Genomic DNA, 23,444 nt, shown 5'->3' with positions numbered 1-23,444 from the left:
AAAACTCATTCTAAACTTACCTGGTTAGCCAGCTAAAACAGCTTAATATTACAGGCCCCATGCATAATAAAAAATTACTCTGGAGGGTGTTAAATACAACCTATTAAAATTAGTTATAGTTTACTTAAGTATATGACCTGGCAAGTAAAATATAAAATAATGGGTACATTCTACCTACAATCTATTTTTTAACAATAATAACTGCAACACTAAAAAATTGGTGCTGCAAAGTGCACGTGCATCAACATCCAAGTGGCACTTAGAGTCACCATTTTACATGTCATTGGCACGGCGGGAGAACCGCAAATGGTGACCTATATAGTTACAGATATTTAACATAATTTTTCCCAATGACTAAGTCAATTCAATAAATAATGTTTAATACACCTAATAATATTTAATGTAGCTTAAATGAAACCCCAAGACCCTTTGTGATATGAACACACTGAAGTTAAGTCTAAAATGTGTTTATAAAACAATGGCTGCAGGGCTCCATCACTTCAGTATCTGTGCTGGGGTCAGTGATGTGCAGGATCATTAAACTTTAGAGAATGTGAGTGGGCTGATCTGAGATCAGCATCACCAAATTACAGCCTCTTAGCCTAATGGAGAGACATTTAAATAAAGCATTTGTGTTTGTGCACTTCATTTTAACTGTGTTGAATTTTGTTACCTTGAAAATGCATTTTGTCCACTGCAATTTTCCTCTCCACTGCAAAACAAAATATGCATCAACATTGTGATTTTTCAAACCAGTGACGTTCGAGAAGGAAAAATAAAATACAGTGCATGATTAATATGAAAGCGTGGGTCACAGAGAGCAAACAGGATTCATTTTTCAAGTCCATTTTGGTCAAGGTTTCATGCACCAAAACAGTCGCAATATAGCTTTGTATTTGGCACCATCTCTTTCTCTCTCTATGACCCTTAGCAGGCTCTTACTGGTTGTAAGACTTTGATATGTTTATATTTAAATGGCTCCGGTTATGACTAGCTAGCCAAAATGAGTGTAAATGAATAAAAATGTGTACAAGTCACAGATTTTTAGTTGGGTAAATGTGTTATTTTAGCCATTTTTAAATGAAGTGTTTTTGCAGCTGATTTCCAATTAATGGTCTGAACATCCGCACAGTACACAAAAACTGACAAAAAATGTATTTGATCTCATATTGCACCATTAAAATATAAAAACAATATTTTGTCTATTTTAATAACCATTAAGATTTTCTAGTTAGCAAAAACACTCGGATCAGTTCTAGTTAGAGTCTCATTTACCTCAGCCTGCTTTCGTTTGATGCACGGCCGAGGACTGCATGCTATCTGGCAACGGCAAACACATCTTACGTCTATACCCATGCTAAATTCTTTTAAATTTTATATGCTTGACAGCTTACGACAGTAAAAACAACAAAGGAGCAGTAAAGAGAGCACATGAATCCATGTGAACACAAGGATAGGCTTCTTGCTCTCCAGGGTTTAAATGCTCTTCAAGTGGGACAGATTTACATGAAGCCTGATGAAATAAGGTGCTATTTTTAAATCAGTATTAAAACCACATAAGGGGCTGAACGTCTGATCTTGAGCCATATTGACAACTCGCAATTTAAAAAATTATTTTCCAAGGATCAATGTTCATTCTTGTATTGAATGTAGTTTTTATTTATATATGTATATACTTTAGTTATTTATTTATTATGTTTAGAGTTATTAATATGAATTATTAAATGAAACATTTATTAATTTATGACCGTAGTAAATAAATAGTGATGAAATTTTATCCTCATAAATATAGTTTTGACTCTGTCCTTGCAGCATTCACCTACTTAGCAACCACTCTTAGCACCCTAGCAACCACATAGCAATGCACTATGAGCAACCACAAGCCATAATTTTTCACATCAATCTTCTGAAAAGATATTTTTAATAATCTATTTTGTTTTATTATTTAGTCACATATTTTGTGCCATTTAGCTGGAAAGTTAGACCGCTGTGAGATTCAGGACACATCGGTCACTTACCCCCTCCCGGACATGTATGATTGAGTCCTTTTCAACACACGGTCATTTAATATGTCAAGGTGAATAAGAACAGAGTCTTTTGTGAGTTTCATTTGTGTCCAGGCGCAGAGGAAATTGAGCGGTTCTTGACATAATAAGATTCAATGGCAATTATTCTCCCCGCAGTGTCATTAAACGTTTCCAACATTAATTCAGTCTTCAGCACTGAGTTTTATGCTAAAGTGCTATTTAATTTGTGAAAGGTCGAATATCAAATTAGTCCCTATTATTAGAATGCGATTATTAATAGTTCAGTTATCATTATTTTTTGTTATCTAATTATTCTTCCTCGCACACAATAAGGTTAAAGCACAACGACATCATGTTTTCTTAAAATAACCCGATCAGTTTGACGTCCATGTGCCGTGAGTCATTTGTGTGGATTTAACCTCCCGTCACTATTTTTGCTCATATTTTGGAAGGAGATAAATAACAGAAGGACAAAAAAGCAGAGGAGCAGTTGTTAATAAATTGGTGCAGCGAGGTAAGAATTGACTCTCTTTGCATCTCTGCTGTGTTATTAAACTTTTATAAATTATGCATTATTTAAATTATGTGAAATATACAGAATATTTCCATTAGGACTGTGCTTTTTTCATAAAGTTAATATCATAGTTCAGAGCTGGTTTGAGATCTTCTAGCATCACACTTTTAATGCTATCATACTGTAAAAAATATTATTGCTCAGATGTTGCTCCTTTAAAGCTCAGGTAATAAATAGACACTTTTGTTTGATCAATTCTGATAAAGATATCACTTTTGTCTCAGATAATCCTTTATTTATGCATATAGTAAGTGTATTGAATTTATATATAAGAGTATTAATTTCATGAAGTCTAAATATGTCAAAAAGTCGATGTATTTTACCTTAAATTCAAAAAGAGGAAGACATTTCAACATTGCATTCATAGTGTAAAACCAGGTGGGACACTGTGGGGTTGCTCTGGATCCTCCAAAAATCTAAAGGTAGAAGACCAGAAACAGTAAGATGTGTTAATGTGTCTGTTTGTGTTGGCAGGATGTTTATGGCTATATCCACAATCTTCTTTAACTCATTCCCCACTAGCCTTTTTTTTTAAAGTCGCTGGTCTGCATTTTTTTGTGATTTTCACAAAAGTTTCATAAAATGCTTTCCAGGAAAATGTTCTTCTGTAAATATATACACTGTAAAAAATCCAATTAATGAAATGTTGGAAGGGCAAAAATATATAAGTTAAACCAATTTTCTTGTTTGGGCTTAGTTGAGTAGACATATTATTTTAAGTCTAGATAAATCTGTGTTTAAAACATTAAGTGAATGGTTATTTCCAAATTCAGTCAACATTCAGAATGGCTATTTTGACTGAACTAATTAAGACAAATCTGGTCAATATGTGGACTTATGACAGCTATGTTTCCTGACAACAAAATGCTCATAATATTACTGTTATTTGGTTACAAAATGTAATTTTAAGAGTTGTTCAGGCGTGAATGTATGTGCTTTAAGTTTAAATATGCGGTCGGTTAATATAGATAGCGTCTATTTAAAAATGTGCTCGGACACTTTCGGACGGAGAAGAGCTCCATTTGAGCTCCAGAAAATCACAGACACTTAAGCGCTCACACCCCGCCCAGCGCAGCCTCGCCTCGGAAGCCCATCAGAAATCGACTGCTGGCTCTGATATCTCTGTGGCGTTTAAGCATGCGATTTAATTCATTTTAATTTCTTATACTTAATAATAAAAGGTTTACCGGTATGTTTTAAATCATATTTTAGGATTGCACTTAAATGATATCGCTGTTGAATCATATTTCATATCTTTCACATTTGTTATAACTGGGCTGCGTACTGCCTGCGAATTTGAACTTCAGAGCGGTAGGTGCGAGTGGAGAAATAGTCCCAATATCATAACAATCTTAAAACTTCTAAATATACCCGTGTATGTACCCGTGTGCGTGCGTGTGTGCGCGCGCGCGTGCTCGCGCGTGTGCATGTATGTATGTATGCGCGTGCGTCTGTGTATTCTGAATTTAAAATGTTTTAACTCGGAAGGATCTGGATCACAGGTCATTTCATCTGAGATCAATCCGCACGCAACAGCTGGAATCACTTACTGATTCACACAAGGAAGGACACACGTCAGCCGTTTCCTCAAGTTCATGTCAGGTAAGTGTTTGTAATTAAATGTTAATTTTAGAATATATTAATTGGCAAAGACGCAAATACTCGACGTTTTTGTAATGATATTTTTGTAAAGATATATTTAGAAGTGTGTTTATGTTATGTGTCCGAAGTAAAGTGGAGCTATTTTAGTTAAGATAATAAGGTTGGTTTACCGGACAGAGTTTAGAACTCGGTCTTTATTATAATTGGGACATTTTTACAAACAAACCTTATATAATACAATACTGGCGTGCATTTTGAGACAAAACAATAGCACTCATATGTTAAGAGATGTCAGTAAGTTATTTTAGTCAGTGAAAAGCCCTGTCCGAGAAAACCGCCCAATAGTGTTTAATGTGTGATGTCTGAGGGAAATTTGGCCTAACATTAACGTTATTAAGGGAATAAAGTCTTTCACCGTCAAACTTTATTATATTAAACATGTTATTTATTTATGTGTGTGTGTTTATTCTTCTGTTTATCAAACCAGAGTGGAGATGATGTGAGAGGCAGACCCGAGACATAGCGAGACAGTCTCCGCTTGGACTGGCTGAGGAAAGTCTCCTAAATGGCCCTGGAGATGTTCTGACTGACTTTGGAGGCTTTTTGGACTGTTTTATGCCCTCTATTTAAAGACTTAATTCTGTATGTTCAGTCTGTATGATAAGTGAATAAGTGAATAAAAAGCTTTTGTTTTTATGTGACTGAAGTTAATTATTTTGTTTACAACACCAGCATAAATTATTTGATAAATAATTTAAAAATGTTATTAAAAAAATCCCAAATAATAAATATTAATTGAAATAACACATAAAACATTGAGTGAATACTTAAATGTTAATTGACAGAGTCTTTGCTGTAAGTTTTTAAAGATTCAACTGATTAAAACATTTTAGTTGAATGAACTATAAAGCTAATTGAGCCAACATACTTTTTTATATTTGAGTCAAATTTGGGCCAACTAAAAAACATCAATCCAGGTAACACTTTGGTGACAGAAATTGAGTGAACGTAAAATTTCTGTGGAACTAGTTACTAAAAAATAATTCATTGAGCCAACAATTTATTTTTTACAGTGTAAACATACAAATATCAAATAAAAGAACAGACCCTCTGCTTTCAAACAAAACCGGATATTTATTATTTGTTCTCTTTTTATAAACTTTTATAAATATGGGAAGGTTTCTTCAAAAATACCACATTTTGAGCAAAAAGCTAAAATAATTGCTTTTTTGCAAAGGAATTTTGTTAGAAATCTGGTCTGGGTTCCCTGAAACCTTCTTAGCTCTACGTCATTCTTATCATTAATACGTGTTTCCCGAAACGTTCTTAGTTACGTATCCTTTCTGTAAGTCATTTGTTCAGAAGTTTGGTCTGGAGCACCCTTAGCTTTACCTTATCCCTCTTGACTCCGCTATAGGGGCCATGACTGTGATAAAAGCTTGTATAGATTGCAGTCTATGTAACTAAATATCTGTAAAAAAAAAGTTGAAGTACACCCCGTGTTTTAATTAGGCAATTTGTTTTTATTTAAAGAATAAAACATTCACATAATTACACATCATTACACTGATGGTTGTTAGATTTTTAATTATGTTTTCCAAAGGAACATCAGCTGCAAACTATTATTATAGGCTTAAGAAACTATTTAAAAAAATGATTTTGGGTGGAGGAATTGGTGAAACTATGACAGGCAGCTATACAGCGAATCTTACTATTTCATTTGTGCATTCATATCCGGTAAATCTTTAGTTTGCGGGCTATTTTAGCTGCAAATAAACAAATCAAGTAAAAATCACATGCCACGGGAGCACATTCATCACAAAATCATAATTATTGATTTTCCTAATTATGATTATTGTCAGGATTTTGACTGGAGGATGAACCCAAACGCAGACACGGATACGAAAATGTAAAAAATAATTTATTAAGTGCAAAACAGAAAACAAAAACCCACGAGGGGGCAAATAAACAGATCAAACACAAACTCAGAACTACACTAAACATAACATTTAAACAAAACACTAAACTTAAACCAAAACACACTTAACTTAACTTAACTTAACTTAACATTTGACATTTGCAGGTTCATTCTTTTCAAATAATAACCGCTCCAAAGTAATAACGCATAGCCGGACTACTTGTATGTTTTAAATCCCTCCGCGCCAACAAAGATTACTGTTTGTCGCCATCTTGTGACAAACACTGGACAACCACAATTAAGAATGGAAAATTTTGACATTCATTTTAACATGTACGGAAAAAACAAAACATTTAAACAGTGGATAGAAGAACGAAAACGACAAGACACAGAGAGCTTACTGAGACTGAACTTGACAAAATAGAGCATGACAGCTATGAAGCCAACACTCAAAAAAATACAGAATGGGCATTAAAACTTCTCAAAGACTGGCTAAAAGAGAAAAAAATGGAGACAGACAAGTATGAAGCAGAAGATCTTAATTAGGTATTACGATCATTTTATGCATCTGTGCAAAGTTTCACGGAAGGATAAAAATTTTAATTTAAAACAAATATGCCAATAAAATGTTTCAAATTCATATTCATGTCCAGTTTTTTTTCTTATGTGGCAAGTAGCCGTGTAATAAGCGGGATTATTACACGGCTTCGCTTCGCGTCGGGTCCTGATCACACTGTCGGGGCTTATTTCCCGATAACTACCGGCTGCCTCTACATTATCCCTTACTTAACTGGAACATACTGAAGCCACCGACTGGCACAAACAACAAAGTACAACAGACAAACCCGTACTGAACAACACACACAAGGACTCTTAAATAGGGAGAAAATAAATTACATACACCTGGAAATCATTACAAGTAAGGGATCGGGGGAAAAGTGACGAGACCCGGGAAATGCGTGGTCAGAATAAATCAATACTAAAACCACGCATCTCCCACATGAAACATTGTACTGTCAGAACCCTGCCACGCTGACTAGATCTAAATACAAACACGGATCTGGCAGGATTCTGACAATTATTGCACGAAAATAATTGCACGAAATGTTATTGAATAGTGGGTTTGAAAAATCACTATAGTGACACCTGGAGTGTAAACCTGACCTTCACATTAAAGGTGTTTGTGTTTCAGAAAATCTCCCACAATTCACTGCAAACAAACATTTTCAGACTCCATTCTGGTATGACTTTCACAACAACTTGGTCTGGAGTTGTTGTGAAAAGTCAAACCAGAATGGAGTCTGAAAATGTTTGTTGAACAGCTTTGTGGGTGCCTGTCTCACGCAGAAACAGATCACAACAGGGAAGTTAGATGCCATTTCATGTTGATCTACCCAGACATTCAGTGCTTTGAATCCCCCCAAAAGACAAGATATCTCATCTCGTGCAAGTATTAAGGCATAAATGCACATGCATAATGTATAGCAGATGCTGAAATACACAATATTGGCAGATAAATGACCGGAGAGCATCTAAAACAAATACTTTTACACATGTACAACTTTAACTTGTTTTCTGTCTTCTTTCTAAAGTATGTTTGAATCGTTTGTGATGTGCCGTCACAGGTGAAAGAGTTCAATATTCAGACACAATTCTACTTCAGCAACCCCGTTTATCAGTAAATGGTACATTTTGCCTCAGTATGGCATTTTAATAGCAAATTCATTTCTTAACTGCACTTGCAACAAAAGTCATTTTCACTCTGAATTCAATTATAAAAAGGCGGAATTTAATTAGCATTGAAGCTCAACAAGTATACAATATAAATGAAACCCATTGACTATGGTAGTACAACACCATTAATGTCTACTTTACTGTTTGTGTGTGTGTGTTTTCAAAGTTTCTGACTGGACAAAAGTTCAATTTATACTTTTGAGTATGACCTACAACGTAGCCTCTATGCAGATAATTTTTTTATTTATACTCCTGCGTCATTTGTGCGCGTCGATGTGCAATTACACATGCAGATCGCTAGTAGACACAGGCATAATACTGGTGTGAACACGGTATCAAGGCAAAAGCTAAAGAAGAAGCATCTTGTTGTGTACGTTGTTGGAAAAGCATGGAGGTAAATAGATATCGGGTTTTGTTGTTAACTTGGTTCCAAACACTTGGTTCCAACAGTGTTTCCCATACATTGATTTATTTTTACATTTTATAAATTTGTATTATTCCCATTTACATTTTTTTTTACTATTTAAAACAGCTTAATTCATTGTAGCGAGCGCTCAGCGCGCCTCCCTCCCCTCTCTCTCAGGTTACGTGCAGAGCGCCTCTCTCGCATAACAGTGAAAAGTATTTTAACACATGTTCACGAAAACTTAACTTTTGCAAACATTTTTAAGGAGCGCAGATTTAAAACAAGTGATTTTTTAGCCCTTGAAACACAAACAACAGTGCTATATGCTCGCGCTGTTTCTCAGTGAGAGAAGCGCGCAAGCCACACAACAACCGCTTTATTGGCCTTAAATGCACATATCGCTTTAAGTTGGGTCATGTTGCTAATTGCTAATCCCTGCAATCTTTTCCCCGACTCCGCCCACCTGCCATATACCATATGGCCGGAAGTAAAGAGAGATAGTTTCAAGGAGGGGAGGAGATTTGCATTTTTGATTAAAGATTATGAGGCCAAATACATTAAAAAAAGAATTAAGTAATTTATAAAAAAACCCCACAATATTCCAAAACAAATGAGAGTTTTTCATTTCAATTCATTTTGACTTTAATGAAAGAAAAAAACAACTGTATCTTGATATATATCATTATCATGATATAAAAGTACTCATATCATGAAATAAGATTTTGGTCCTATCGCTCAGCCCTATTCGTGTGTATACAAAGCAACAAAAGCTGTGTGATAAAACCACATTTTACTATAAACATATTTCTTAAAAATGGATATCACATCAGCCTTTCTGGAAGGTCTCATGCTGAACATCATCTAATGGGCTTTGGAAAGCCAAGAGAAGAGTGAACAATGATGAACTTTATAAGCAGCTTTGTGAAGGGACAAGATTACAGTGTAATTGTAATAATTCAAAGCACTACTGAAATGGGACACAGTCGATAAGACTGTTCAGATCCTGGGGCAAATGACAACCAAATCAATGAAAACATACACACTCGAACCAGGTGCCACACAAATCTTTTATCAATACTGACCGTGCCAGCATACTGTTAAAATTATAACGATCGTAACAAAGTGGCCCTGGTTAATGAGTTATTGATCAAAGATCTGTTTCAAAAACACACTTAAAACAAAGTTGCTTTGTCTCAGAGACTTAACGGTAATGCCAGTTATTCCTAATGTTGCATCAAAAGACACTCCTGGAAAAACTTCCAGATTCCTGAAGAGTAAAAATCTCCAGATAATCCATGGATAATGACTGCGTTTCTCCTGGGAGATCAATAAATATATCTGTCTTTCTATCTATAAAAGGAAAAGATTTGCTCACAAGGGCTTATACAGAGCTTTTCTTAGACCCATGAAAGAAAAAAAACTGAAAAAGGGGGAAAACGAATTAAAAGAAATTGGGAAGAACTGCAAGAATGCTTACAGGCCTGTTCTCTGTTAATAGGCCCATTAGAGCATCTGCTCACAAATAATTCAACAAATTAGTTTACAAGGAAGCTTTTTGGGTTTTTTTTGTTTTTTTACTAGTGGTGTGTTTCAAATATCACTGTTGCTATTGTTTACAGATATAAGTGATAAGTGTGATTTTATATGTTAAAATACGCTCACACAACTAATAGTGAAGGTTAATTTCCCCATAAACACTGTCGCTCTGTGATGCTAGCAGAACTTTAGTGAAAGCACAGATGCTGCAGATGACATTAATAACAATACAATGACAAACTGTTGAGTATAGTTGCTGATATAATAATTTTGACCTGTCTGATCATAATAATTGAAACAACTAAAACAATTCACACTTCAAATATCAAAATATACTATACATACACTTGGACTTGAGTCAGTAAATTATTGCTTACAAACCAAACAGAACATGCTAGCAACCGCACAACGACACGGATAAACCACACAGAACATGTTAGCAATCGCATAACAACACGCTTAAAGGTATTTTACAGTGTGTAAATTTTAGAAGGATCTTTTGACAGCAATGCAATATAATATAGATAACTAGATTATCATTGGTGGATAAAGACCTTATTTAAATAACTGTATTGTTTTTATTACCTTAGAATGAGCCATTTTTGTCTACAAACACCGCGGGTCCCCTTACATGTAAGCCGCCATTTTGCATCGCCATGCTTTTACAGTAGCCCTAAACGGACAAACTACTCTACAAAGCGTGTTTGTCTTTACGTTGTCTCAGATGATGACATGTCTATCTTGTGACGGCTATTGTAGCTTCTCTATGTGCTTTAAAAGGGGTGCAATTCGCGTCCTCACCACTAGATGCCGCTAAAATTTACACACTGCACCTTTAAACCACATAGAACATGTTAGCAACCGCATAATGACACGCTTAAACCAAACAGAACACGCTAGCAACCACATAACAACACACTTAAACCAAACAGAACACGCTAGCAACCACATAACAACACGGATAAACCACACAGAACTTGTTAGCAACCACATAACAACACGCTTAAACCAAACAGAACACGCTAGCAAATGCATAACCACACGGATAAACCACACAGAACATGTTAGCAGCCGCATAACAATACGGATAAAGCACACAGAACATATTAGCAACCGCATAACGACACGCTTAAACCACACAGAACACGCTAGCAACCGCATAACAACACGATTAAGACCCTATCCCGGGTCCAAAATTACTTATTATGCCTTAATATAAAATATTCTTTTAATTTTTAATGGTCTGTCATGGACCCCAGTAACACATATGAGGCACTGTTTGAAAGCTTAGAATTCTTTACTTTCTGTGGATATGCATCTGCACTTTGAGATATGTTTTACTGTAAGAAAGTTATTTACACTTAATTTACACTATCACCCCCCATGTTTTTTATATCATTTAATATTCACATATTTCATATTTTTCAAGTATGACAAACATGGGCAAGTCTTATATCAAATTAAAGCTCTCACTCTCAGGAATAAGGCTACATCATTATTTTTGTTCTATTATCATCACACAACATCCAACAACCGTTGAATGAATAAGGAAGTAAAAAATTGTCTTTTGTAAACATATGTGAAACTTGAGCGTGAACTGCCTCAGATTAGCCTGGTGCAACCAGACTCTCGTACATTCATTTCATTTGTACAGAGAGTCTGGCCGCGCTCCATTGCAAAGCGTTACTTCCGTTAAGGAGGGTCCTCTGTGGAGTTTAAAACTATTGGATTTGCCCAAAGTCACTCTGAATCTGCCATAACCAATCGCTAACGTTTGGTCGTGACGTCTGTCACTCAATCTGACGCACGACCTCAACGTCTGCGTTCTTAGCCACTCCCCGCTGTTTGCTGATTGGACCTGCAGATTTTTGCCGGAGAAAACGAAACTCTACACAGCAGTCCCAGACGTTGTTCTGAAGGCTAGCCTCAGATAGCACAGATAGCCACAAATGCTATACCATCTTTTATCTTAGGTCCTACTCTAAACAATGAGTCCATTCACAGCATTTTCTTTGGTTGCGTGCATGAATAATCCCTTGCTATTTATTATATGTGCAAAACGAAAAATGTATTTTTATATGAAAAATGTATTTTCGCACCCTTCAGTAAAATAAGAATAACTTTTGAATTCGACATCCTAAAGAGATCATTATTTTTTGGGGTGTTTACTGTCTGCTGCCGCTAACAACCAGAACTGCAGTCTGCTAGAGTACACAGAACCAGTGTTATACACTTTCAAAGACAGTGTTTACAACATAAAAAAGAAAATTTGGTGTCAACAACATAAATAACAATATTTGTCACAAACAGCAGCTTTTTATGTAACTTCAAAAGGTTTTCTTTAAAATGATATAAAGATTTTATTAATTTAGCTTTTATTCCACTGTATGTGGTTATGGGGACACTTCAAATGTTTTTAGGCAGAAATTGTATACAAAAATGGTAATATGCCTCCCTTCAGTTGGAGTAAAATAACTTTTGCAGAGTTTATGATAGAGAAAAAAATATTTTTTTCTCTGTAAGCTGAAAATTGCTGGAATCAACAAAACTTTCTGCAGGTTGCTGGAGCACCCAGGGCCACAGTTATACACTTAAAAAAAAAAACTTTAGAAAAAAAAAACACATCAAAAAGCACCTATTTATTTTTGTGTTTATTAGAGGATTGACATTACGTACAACCATGTTTAGCACTTTCAACAGTGTTTTATGTAATGTCAAAGGGTTTCCTGTAAAATGATACCAAACTTTTGTATGTACACCTCTGCATGTGGGTATGGGAAGCTTTTGAAATTGGGTAGGCCAAATCCAGGCAAAAATCCCCAAAATAGCCTCAGGGTGTAAGAAGTTAAACCAAACAGAACACGCTAGCAACCGCATAACCACACAGATGAACCAAACAAAACATGTTAGCAACCACATAACCACACAGAACACCCTAGCAACAACCACAGCAGTGCTCTGAAAGCCACCCATCACTCCACCATCACAGTGACAGGTTAAGCACAGAAAGCATCACTTATATATTGCTCAGAAAATCTAAACATCTATAGTTATGTATTTTGAGTTTCTGAAACCAATAAAAGCTTTTTTCATCAGACCTCACTATGACAGACGATATAAGTCATATTTCTATCTGATCTCTAAATCCAATAAAAACTGACCTATGATCAGCTTTGTTTTGTTTTCTCTCTTTCATACGTCTAAATCCATTGTGAGCTGACCTAGGATCAGTTTTATCATACCTCAAAATCCAAAGATAGCTGATCTGTGGTCAGTTTTTTTTCTTCTATCAGATCTCTAGAGCCATTATGAGCTGATCTATAGTATCAGTTTTTTATCCAACCTCTAAATCCAAAGACAGCTGATCTGTGGTCAGCTTTGTTTTTATCTTATATCAGAGCTCGAAGGCTACGTTTACACATGGGCGGCTATTTTCATAAACGGACATTTCAACCTCTCCGGTTTCAAAAATAATATTGTGCACACAAGTCAGTTTTCAGAAAAGTGTTCATTTACACGTACCCATGCATATATGCCATCAAGAGAAGCTCAAGCCCACGTAAGCCAATCACCGGCGGCGCTGGTGGCGACGCAGACCGGTTCCCCGTGTTGGAGGGAGGAGCTGTTGCAGTAGGTGTTCGATGACGTCAAAGTACTGTGAGAGCAATTTAAAATTAGATCTCTACGTGTGATTTCTCAACTTGCTCTCGCGTTGACATCATCCGCATGTCGGTTCTTGCAGCGCCGCATGAAGTCAAACACGCGTAAAATTGCTGACCACCGATCACTCGTCTCTGCTCCTCAACATAATGGAGCAGCTGTATTTGCAAATACAAACACACGAAACAAGTTTGCACGAACATAAATGTGATCATGGAAGCGTTCAGAGCAGCAATCACATAGGTCACACTTTTGACGAAGGTGCGAGCTCTGGCGCATACCGTGACATTGGCCGCCTAAACATCCGTTTGTCTCAGTTTACATGCAAGCCCGCAAACGAAGGTTTTCAAAATATCCACTTTGGCTGGAGTTTTTAGAAAGAAACGGTTTCAGAGGCGAAATCTACGTTTAAAAAATAACTATTTTCAAAATACTTGTAAACATAGCCTTAATCCATTGTGAGCTGATCTAAGAACAGTTATTATCAGACCTCTAATTCCCATGAGAGCTGACCTATGATCAGTTTTGTTTTCTCTCTTTCATACCTCTAAATCCAAAGACAGCTGATCTGTGGTCAGTTTTGTTTTCTCTCTTTCATACCTCTAAATCCAAAGACAGCTGATCTGTGGTCAGTTTTGTTTTTTACTTCTATCAGAGCTCTAAAGCCATTGTTAGCTGATCTAGGATCAGTTTTTTTATCAGACCTCTAAATACAAAGACAGCTGATCTGTGGTCAGTTTTGTTTTTTCTTTTATCAGCGCTCTAAATACATTGTGAGCCGATCTAGGATAATTTTTATCATACCTCTAAGTCCAATGAGAGCTGACCTATGATCAGTTTTGTTTTCTCTCTATCATACCTCTAAATCAAAAGATAGCTGATATGTGGCCAGTTTTGTATTCTCTCTATCATACCTCTAAATCCAAAGACAGCTGATCTGTAATCAGTTTTGTTTTATCTCTTTCATACATCTAAATCCATTGTGAGCTGATCTAGGATCAGTTTTTATCTTACCTCTAAATCCCATGAGAGCTGACCTATGATCAGTTTTGTTTTCTCTCTATCATACCTCTAAATCCAAAGACAGCTGATCTGTGGTCAGTTTTGTTTTTTCTTTTATCAGCACTCTAAATCCATTGTGAACTGATCTAGGATCAGTTATTATCAGACCTCTAATTCCCATGACAGCTGACCTATGATCAGTTTTGTTTTCTCTCTTTCATATCTCTAAATCCAAAGACAGCTGATATGTGGTCAGTTGATCTAGGATCAGCTTTTTTATCAGACCTCTTAATACAAAGACAGCTGATCTGTGGTCAGTTTTGTTTTTTCTTTTATCAGCGCTCTAAATTCATTGTGAACTGATCTAGGATTATTTTTATCATACCTCTAAGTCCAATGAGAGCTGTCCTATGATCAGTTTTGTTTTCTCTCTATCATACCTCTAAATCAAAAGACAGCTGATCTGTGGTCAGTTTTGTTTTTTCTTTTATCAGCACTCTAAATCCATTGTGAACTGATCTAGGATAATTTTTATCAGTGCTCTAAATCCAATTAGAACTGACCTATGATCAGTTTTGTTTTCTCTCCTTCATACCTCTAAATCCAAAGACAGCTGATCTGTGGTCAGTTTTGTTTTTTACTTCTATCAGAGCTCTAAAGCCATTGTTAGCTGATCTAAGATCAGTTTTTTTATCATACCTATAAATACAAAAACAGCTGATCTGTGATCAGTTTTGTTTAATCTCTTTCATACCTCTAAATTCATCGTGAGCTGATCTGGGATCAGTTTTTATCTTACCCTTTAAATCCCATGAGAACTGACCTATGATCAGTTTTGTTTTCTCTCTATCATACCTCTAAATCAAAAGATAGCTGATATGTGGTCAGTTTTGTTTTTTCTTTTATCAGCACTCTAAATCCAAAGACAGCTGATCTGTAATCAGTTTTGTTTTCTCTCCTTCATACCTCTAAATCCAAAGACAGCTGATCTGTGGTCAGTTTTGTTTTTTACTTCTATCAGAGGCTGAATCCGAAATCGCATACTGCCATACTATATAGTAGGCAAAAAGCAGTAGGCGAACGAATAGTATGTCCGAAACCTCAGTATACGTAAAAGGGTAGGCGAGAATTTGCGGGATTTTGGACTATTTCTCGCGAGATTCAGAGGCACGTGTACTTAAGTATTGTTCGAAACCGCCTACTTACTGAAAATGTAGTAGGGGAAACAGCACGTGAACAGAGTAGTACGTCCGAATCCTCAGTATCCATAAAATCAGTAGGCGAGAAATCCCCGGATGCCCTACTGATTCCGCCCCTATTCTGAAGCGTGCATCGGATGGACACTTCTATCCCAGCTTTCCCATGATGCTACGGGAAAACAAAGCAATCGACCGGAGACCAACCAATCGGGTGATTTTGATACGTTACAGAGGGCTGTCCCTCAGCACCCTGACTTCACGCACAGACCCAGGATATACCACAATTAAAGTGCTCAGCTGATTCATGAAAATAAAGCTGTAGAATTGTCACAGCTATGTTGGGCTGACAGTAAATATGTGATGGTTTGTTAGAAAAATACATTTGAATAAACTTTTGTTTCATATGGGAAAGTTTATTGTGATGGTTTTATTCATTCATTTTTTATTCATGTTTCCTGTCGTTTTAAGTAAATACAAGAGATTGCTTGACTAAAATGTATATAATCACATTGGCTGCATTGTGTAGTTTGTATTCAAGCACAGCTGTCATCTGACAATAGATATTAAATTACAATCTGCTTGTTTTACTTATTTTGTCCCCTACAAAATAATGTGTAATATATCTGTAACACTGTTACAGATCAAGTTACTTATGCAATCAGGTGTTAGTGCACCTGTCCCTCATACACACGCATACGTTTTCATGTCTGTTATTAGGTTTGTTCGAGTTTATGCACCGCTGTAAGAACCAACAGCTGGATGACATCAAAGCACCGCGAGAGCGATTCCAGAAATCACACGGAGAACTCTGATTTCGAGTTGCTCTCGCGGCACTGTGATGTCAACCCCCTGTCGGTTCTTGTGGTTCCGCATGAACTCGAACAAGTCTACTACGTCATATGTCACATGATAACGTCAACATGGCGAATGCTGTACATACTTAACGCGAACGTACATACTGCCTTAGCGCACGTTAAGTAGGTACCCAATGAAATTCAGTACCTACACAGTAAGTATGCGATTTCGGATTCAGCCAGAGCTCTAAAGCCATTGTTAGCTGATCTAAGATCAGTTTTTTTATCAGACCTATAAATACAAAAACAGCTGATCTGTGATCAGTTTTGTTTTCTCTCTATCATACCTCTAAATCAAAAGATAGCTGATATGTGGTCAGTTTTGTTTTCTCTCTACCATACCTCTAAATCCAAAGACAGCTGATCTGTGGTCAGTTTTGTTTTTTACTTCTATCAGAGCTCTAAAGCCATTGTTAGCTGATCTAAGATCCGTTTTTTATCAGACCTATAAATACAAAAACAGCTGATCTGTGATCAGTTTTGTTTTATCTCTTTCATACCTCTAAATTCATTGTGAGCTGATCTGGGATCAGTTTTTATCTTACCCTTTAAATCCCATGAGAACTGACCTATGATCAGTTTTGTTTTCTCTCTTTTATACTTCTAAATCCAAAGACAGCTGATCTGTGGTCAGTTTTGATTTTTCTTTTATCAGCACTCTAAATCCATTGTGAACTGATCTAGGATCATTTTTATCAGCACTCTAAATCCAATGTGAACTGACCTATGATCAGTTTTGTCTTCTCTCTTTCATAACTCTAAATCCAAAGACAGCTGATCTATGGTGGTATTATATTGCTAAAGCCATGAGAGCTTATCTGGGGTCAGTTTTTCTCCTGTATGTAACATGCACTGACGGACATGAACTGCCAGATGTTTTTGATAATATCTGCAGCTCTATATGGACACAGAGAGAAAAAACTTCTCTCACCAGCGTACAACACCACTCACAACCGTGGAGGGAGTCGCTAATGACAATGACAATTCACAGCCAACTCTCGTCTCGTGGGCCGATGAATCGCCGCGTTTAGCATGATCTAAAATTCATGACAGATTTGTTATAATCCCAGAAAAAGCCACACAGCAGCGTCTCTAAACACTGACACTACACCAGCAGTGTGCTAAATACAGCACAAACTCTTGTTATTTCTTTTTCCAACCTACATACATATATTCATCTTTTTGCTAGTATGAACGCTGTGTGTTCACTCTGATCTCTACGGTTCTGAACCGGCCCTTGGTCCATGTGATACTCAGCGCCGTGACTCCCTCCGCCAGCCCATGCATTTGTTTTTGGGAGCGACTCTGACCCCTGGATGCTAAAATCACTGGTGTGTGCGCGCAGATGTGGGGGCCGACTCGCTGCTGTGAAATGTACAGGGTCATACATGCACGTGTGGGTGGCGGTATATATATCCATCTTTCTGTATTTCTGCCTACTGCACTGTACTTGCTATGCAGGAGAGTAAAAAAATGCATTTCATAATAAATCTCTCCATTTAAAACACTGTCACGTCCACGAGCATATCAACAAATAAGATTTATTTGTTTATTTTAAAGCATCAATAGGTTTTTAAAACCTGTTTAGAGAAACAAGAAGGCTTACGTAATACGAAGAACGTTCAACATTCATCTGCCAATGCCACCTGCTGGACTTGACTAAGGGAGGGAAAATCTTGCGTTCTGATTGGATGGTACTGTATGTAGAAACATCTGGTGTTGAAGGAGGGTTGTGAGGACACAGGGACGAGGCGGTCAGATGCCCGGTGGCACTGCGGGAGAGTTGGACAGAAGGGCGATCGCTGTAGTAACTGCTGCAGTGAGCTGGCTAACGGCCATCTAAATAACCTTACAATTGATTGCAATACAATCTACATTCATTTTATATACTAATGAACATATTACTTCTCTTAAGCAATTTGAGGACATCTGAGACAAACTTAATACTACTGAAATGAAACAACTGAGAGCTACATCATATCTCGGAGTAAAACAATTTTCCTCCGGGTAGTGCTCATACTTGAGTTACAAATTAAAAGAAACCTTCTTAAACTTGAGCCGTGTGACTCGACCCACACAGTTTATGTGGAAAAATTATACATAAAATTGTGACTTGATGAGGAGAGATGGGCTATTACCCTATCGTTGATACTTACAATGTTTGCCTGCCGGGTGATGAAATACTGTAGGGATATTCTACAAAATCTCAAAGACTTAAAGAGATACTACAGCCAAAGCGGAGATAGATATGTCCATAAGCTTTCATATTTAGAGTTAAGTAAATGTCCTCCCTCTTCCAAGCTTAATAATAGTAGAAAACAGGGATCAGGGAACAAATTCTCACTTTAAATCCCAAAAAAAGTGCATTCATCATTCACAGAGGTAATCCACATGGCTCCAAGGGGTTAATAAAGGTCTTCTCTGGGTAATCAATGCGATTTTGTACGAAAAATATCAATATTTCAAACTTTATACGCCATCTTGGACTCAAGAGAGTTTTAGCGCAGTGAGTGTTGGTTGTCATGGGTATGTTGCGGAGAATCGTAAGTCCAAGATGACATCATTACCAGAAGCTAGTTATTATAGTTTATAAAGTTCAAAATATATTTTTCTTACAAAATCGCATCAATGACACACAAAATACCTTAATTAACCACCTGGAGTCATGTGGATTATTTCTGTGAAGGATGAATGCACTTTTTTGGGTTTCAAAGTCAGAAGTTGTTCCCCCATCCCTTTATATGCTCGAAAAAGCAAGTACATTTACAAAAAAAAAAAAAATCAAAATGCAGTGGTGGCCTGTGACTTCTTTTTTTGGGGGTGCACGGTGCGAAGTTCGTCACAACATGTATGTAGCCCATCATGTATGTGGTTCGTAATTTCAAAATATGCAGTCGGCGCATTTAGTGAACCTATGTGCATCAAGTGCCTTCTGCAGACACGTCTAAAGGGTTTATGATAAAAGAGACGCGTGTGCAGCAGGCACTTATTTTGACAAAACATGTGATGCACATGGTTAACATGACGCAACAAACACATATTTTGAAAACACGAGCAACACACATTACACTCCCAACACTTATTTTGAATTTTTCAAAATTTGTCCAAATGTGTTTGTCTGAAAAAGATGATGGACATATGATTCATGGATTGCTTGAGGGTAAATAAATCATGGGGTAATTTTGATATTTGGCTGAAGTATCACTTAAAAGGGGGTCGCTCAGTGCCGCACCTTTCTAAAAAAAATCAAACACATTGTTTTTTATGAGTATACGCACACCGGCGCAGGTGTCACCTGTCCTCAGCGCCCAGCTTTGACTCAGGAAGTTGCCCAAATCTCTATTGTGCCACAGAGCGCCACTCACAGTTTAACATTAAATAACATCAAATTTGTCCCAAATAATTAAAGATTAAGTAGACGCTATTTGACCAAGCTTGAGCTTTTTAATGTGCACTTTCGGTGTACGAAACCTCCGAGTTGTCCTAGACGCGACTCCACGCGACCCTTAGCTGCGCGTCCGGTGTGTGACCCCCTTAACCCGAGTCATATCAAGAGTCCAGAATATCGTAAACTTGAGGTTAAGTTTATATGGCTTCGACCAGAAACCAACCACCTACAACACTCCTATACAACCAGAAGATATTGGCAAACAAATAGCAATGCAATGAAAGCCCCTTAGCAACTGCATAGCAACACACTAGCATCATGGAGCAGAGTTTGGCACAGGCAGGTACCACCTACTATTTTTACACTACATTCAATAACCGTAAATATGAAGAATTGTATTATGATAAATCAAGCAGACCTCTTATTTAAAGCAGTATTGTTTTTTTCTCCAAATCCCTCCATCTGTTCAGCAGCATCATACCATTAGCTGACAGAAAGAGCTTTCCTAACACTTTGAGTATCAGTGCTGGTTTACGATGAACCAATCTGTCTTTCCACAAATGGGAAAGAAAATGCCTTAATTTTCGAGGATCTGAAAACACTGTATGTCGGCTGAGATTTCACTTAACACCAATTAAAAAGGAAACAGACAAGAACAGATAAAGTGATATCGCAATGTGTAGGATGAAGAAAGCAGGAGGGTTGCGTTGCGAATACTAAAACATGCTCTATAAATGTCTGGTGAGAATTAAACATATGATAAATGAAATGTGTGCAGGTGGTAAGAACTTTATTTAGACTCAACATCTATTTATTTTACAGAAAAAAAATCTTACTTTCACGGACGTGCGAGTAACACAGTGTTGTATTCTAACAGTTCCCAAATGTGCCAAGTGAATGACAACCGCTGAAAAACGCGACTGATGTCGTGCAAATGTGCAAATTTCTCAGCTGTCATTTCTGCTAAGCCGAGTTCCTCAAAAGAGCATCTCACAGGTAAAGTCTGACAGATGCATTAGTGCTTTAAACAGGATTAATGCTTGGTTTAAAAATGTGTATAAAAAGGATGAGTTCAGCCAAATATAAAAAAAATCCCGTTCCCAGCCCGTATGCTGTTATTTTTTTCCGTGGAAGACAAAACAAAAGGAGAATTTTTAAAGGATCTCAGCTTACACAACCACAGATAGTGCCCACATCTGTCATAAGACAAAAACAACACAACAATAGCTAAAGTATGGCCAAAACACTTTTCCCTTGTGTCCTATAGACACAAATATAAAGGTTTAAAATGACATGAGGGTAAGTAGATAATGACAGGAGGTTATTTTTTGGTTGAACTTTCTCCTTTATAATGTGTCACGAGGGTGCTACTGTAATATAGGAGCTGTGATCTGAGACTTCAGCAGTCACATGAGTGCATTCAGAATGTGGCGAATGGAGCTGAACAGAACAAGTGGGTGGTTGATGGTACTAAAACATTTTTTATAACAGGCAGAGGGAAGAGACTCTTGGTACTTAACATGGATGCATTTAATGTTGTAGACAGATTGTAAAGAATGCAAAAAGCATGAAGACCAGAATACATAACTTATATACACTACAACAATCTGAAGTGAGAGTTTTGGTAGGTACTGAGGTAAAGACTGTGGAGCGGTTTCCCAGAGAGGGTTTAGATTAATCCAGGACCAGGCTTTTTGCAGTGATATATACAATATTCGACTTCTCATTAATGCAATTATCTAATCAACCAATCACATGGCAGTTGCTTCAATGCATTTAGGGGTGTGGTCCTGGTCAAGACAATCTCCTAAACTCCAAACTGAATGTCAGAATGGAAAGAAAGGTGATTTAAGCAGTGACGTCATAGGCAGAAGCCAGAGAGCATAAATAGGACAAAATGGAACGCCTACATTATCTGGCATATGCCGAAGCAGGTGTACATTTACGTCGGAATTATGTCAAAGGAGACGCAGCGTCTCGTTCCCTTCTCAAGGAACAGAGGTTAAATACGTAACCTGAGACGTTATGTTTCTTTTAGGCATCAACGTCTAAAATGTCTGACTACTTTACATATTCATATCTATGGTCAAAAGTGTGCGATTGAGTAGCGGCATGGACTAATTTGCATATTTATAGATCTGCGTATACTAAAGGGTTACAATCAAGCTGTTTTAAAGCATAAAGACATCATAAAGACAGACTGTCACAGGAAAAACTTTTACATATGCTATTATGATGCTCAAAATTATCAACTACATAGGAAGCAAAGAAAGATATTTTGATAAATAATAGTAAGCACACAGTTGATGGTACCCATTGACTTTCATAGTGGTAAAAACAAATACTATATAATTCAATGGGTACCATGAGCTGTGTACTTACCATCATATTTAACATAATAAAGAAAGGTTTAGAACAACTATAGTGTGACTAAATTAATTTTTGGGTGAACTATCCATTTAACAACATTCTTGTCTCCAAAAATTCTGGCTATGTTTGGATGTTGGCAAATTGTGCCATGGGACCATTTTGATGTCATATTTCTATGACTCTGTTATAAATGCTTTTAAGCATTTTAGTTATAATGTGAGGTCATGGCATGGAGTGTAGCTCAAGATGCAGTACTGTCTTTTTAATAATTAATTATCAGTCCCAGTTCTTCACTTCATTAAAATAAAAAATCTGATAAAATAAAGGCAGTACAGTACATGTGCACTATGTAAGATTTATAAAAACCTTTAAGTGAGGGCGAACTGCTTGAGCAATCACTCGCATTGACCTGTATTATAAAGTAGGCTATCGGCACCGCTGGGGAACCTGGAGAACCTGGGGAATGATCTCCAGTCTGCGTCAGAGGAGCTTCTTACTGCTGCCACACCTCATCATCTGCTATAAAGACAGGGCAGAACGGATGGAGGAACTTAAGGGATCGCATGCTCCATATAGGACTTTTCAGTTGTGTAAGATGTTTTTTTTACATCAGACCATTGATTGTATCCATGGAAACCACAAGGAGGCAGTAAAAGTTACACATTTCTTAGTGACACAAGATCTCTGAACATCTTAAGAAATCTTACGATCCAGAACGTTCCCTCGGAAGTCTCCCACTTTGAAAATGGCTAATTTCCCACTGAGTGCCAAGATCTGATGAATTCCAGCGATAAATAAAACACAAACATTGAAGTCAACGTGACGATTGGTTGATTCTCAGCATCCATTAGCTTCCCATTAGAAAACGTGAAGGATTAAAGAACACCTTGAAGGGACGGAGGTTCCCCACGAACATTAGTTCCCATGCTAAATGACCTATATACTCCCAAAAACGGTGTCTGTCTCAAATGTCTCTGTACGGCTCTGCTTACGTGTGGAGCTAAAATTGAACTTCACACTGCACCGGGGGGCCTTTCATATCTTTACATAGACATAAGGCGGTAAAATTAAACTGTGCAATTTAGGTTGGCACTGGAAAATCCTCAAGCTGTGCAGGTCGGAGGGAACCTCATTTCACTGATATTGAACTATGATGGATGTGTGTCATTTTAAA

General features: G+C 37.0%; 2 long non-coding RNA genes across 3 annotated transcripts in view; one reads left to right on the top strand and one right to left on the bottom strand.

Moving 5' to 3' along the window:
• Nucleotides 1-2,976: 2,976 nt before the first annotated feature.
• LOC129422660 (uncharacterized) overlaps nucleotides 2,977-23,444 on the bottom strand; it is a 32,161-nt gene continuing 11,693 nt past the window's right edge. The window contains exon 4 of one of the 2 annotated variants that reach the window (XR_008637499.2): nucleotides 2,977-3,017. This is a non-coding gene — a long non-coding RNA (uncharacterized lncRNA). Of the gene's footprint in view, nucleotides 3,018-18,047; nucleotides 18,285-23,444 lie in introns of those variants that run through there. The other variant, XR_012358048.1, reaches the window with a different exon arrangement.
• LOC129420731 (uncharacterized) lies at nucleotides 3,217-4,904 on the top strand. The gene is made up of 2 exons (XR_008636897.2): nucleotides 3,217-4,203; nucleotides 4,691-4,904. It is a non-coding gene; the product is annotated as an uncharacterized lncRNA (long non-coding RNA).

The sequence above is a fragment of the Misgurnus anguillicaudatus genome, chromosome 16 (genome assembly GCF_027580225.2).
Source record: "Misgurnus anguillicaudatus chromosome 16, ASM2758022v2, whole genome shotgun sequence".
Taxonomy (NCBI): Eukaryota; Metazoa; Chordata; class Actinopteri; order Cypriniformes; family Cobitidae; genus Misgurnus; species Misgurnus anguillicaudatus.
The sequence above is the reverse complement of the archived record's forward strand: the minus strand, read 5'-3'. Positions and strand labels throughout refer to the sequence as shown.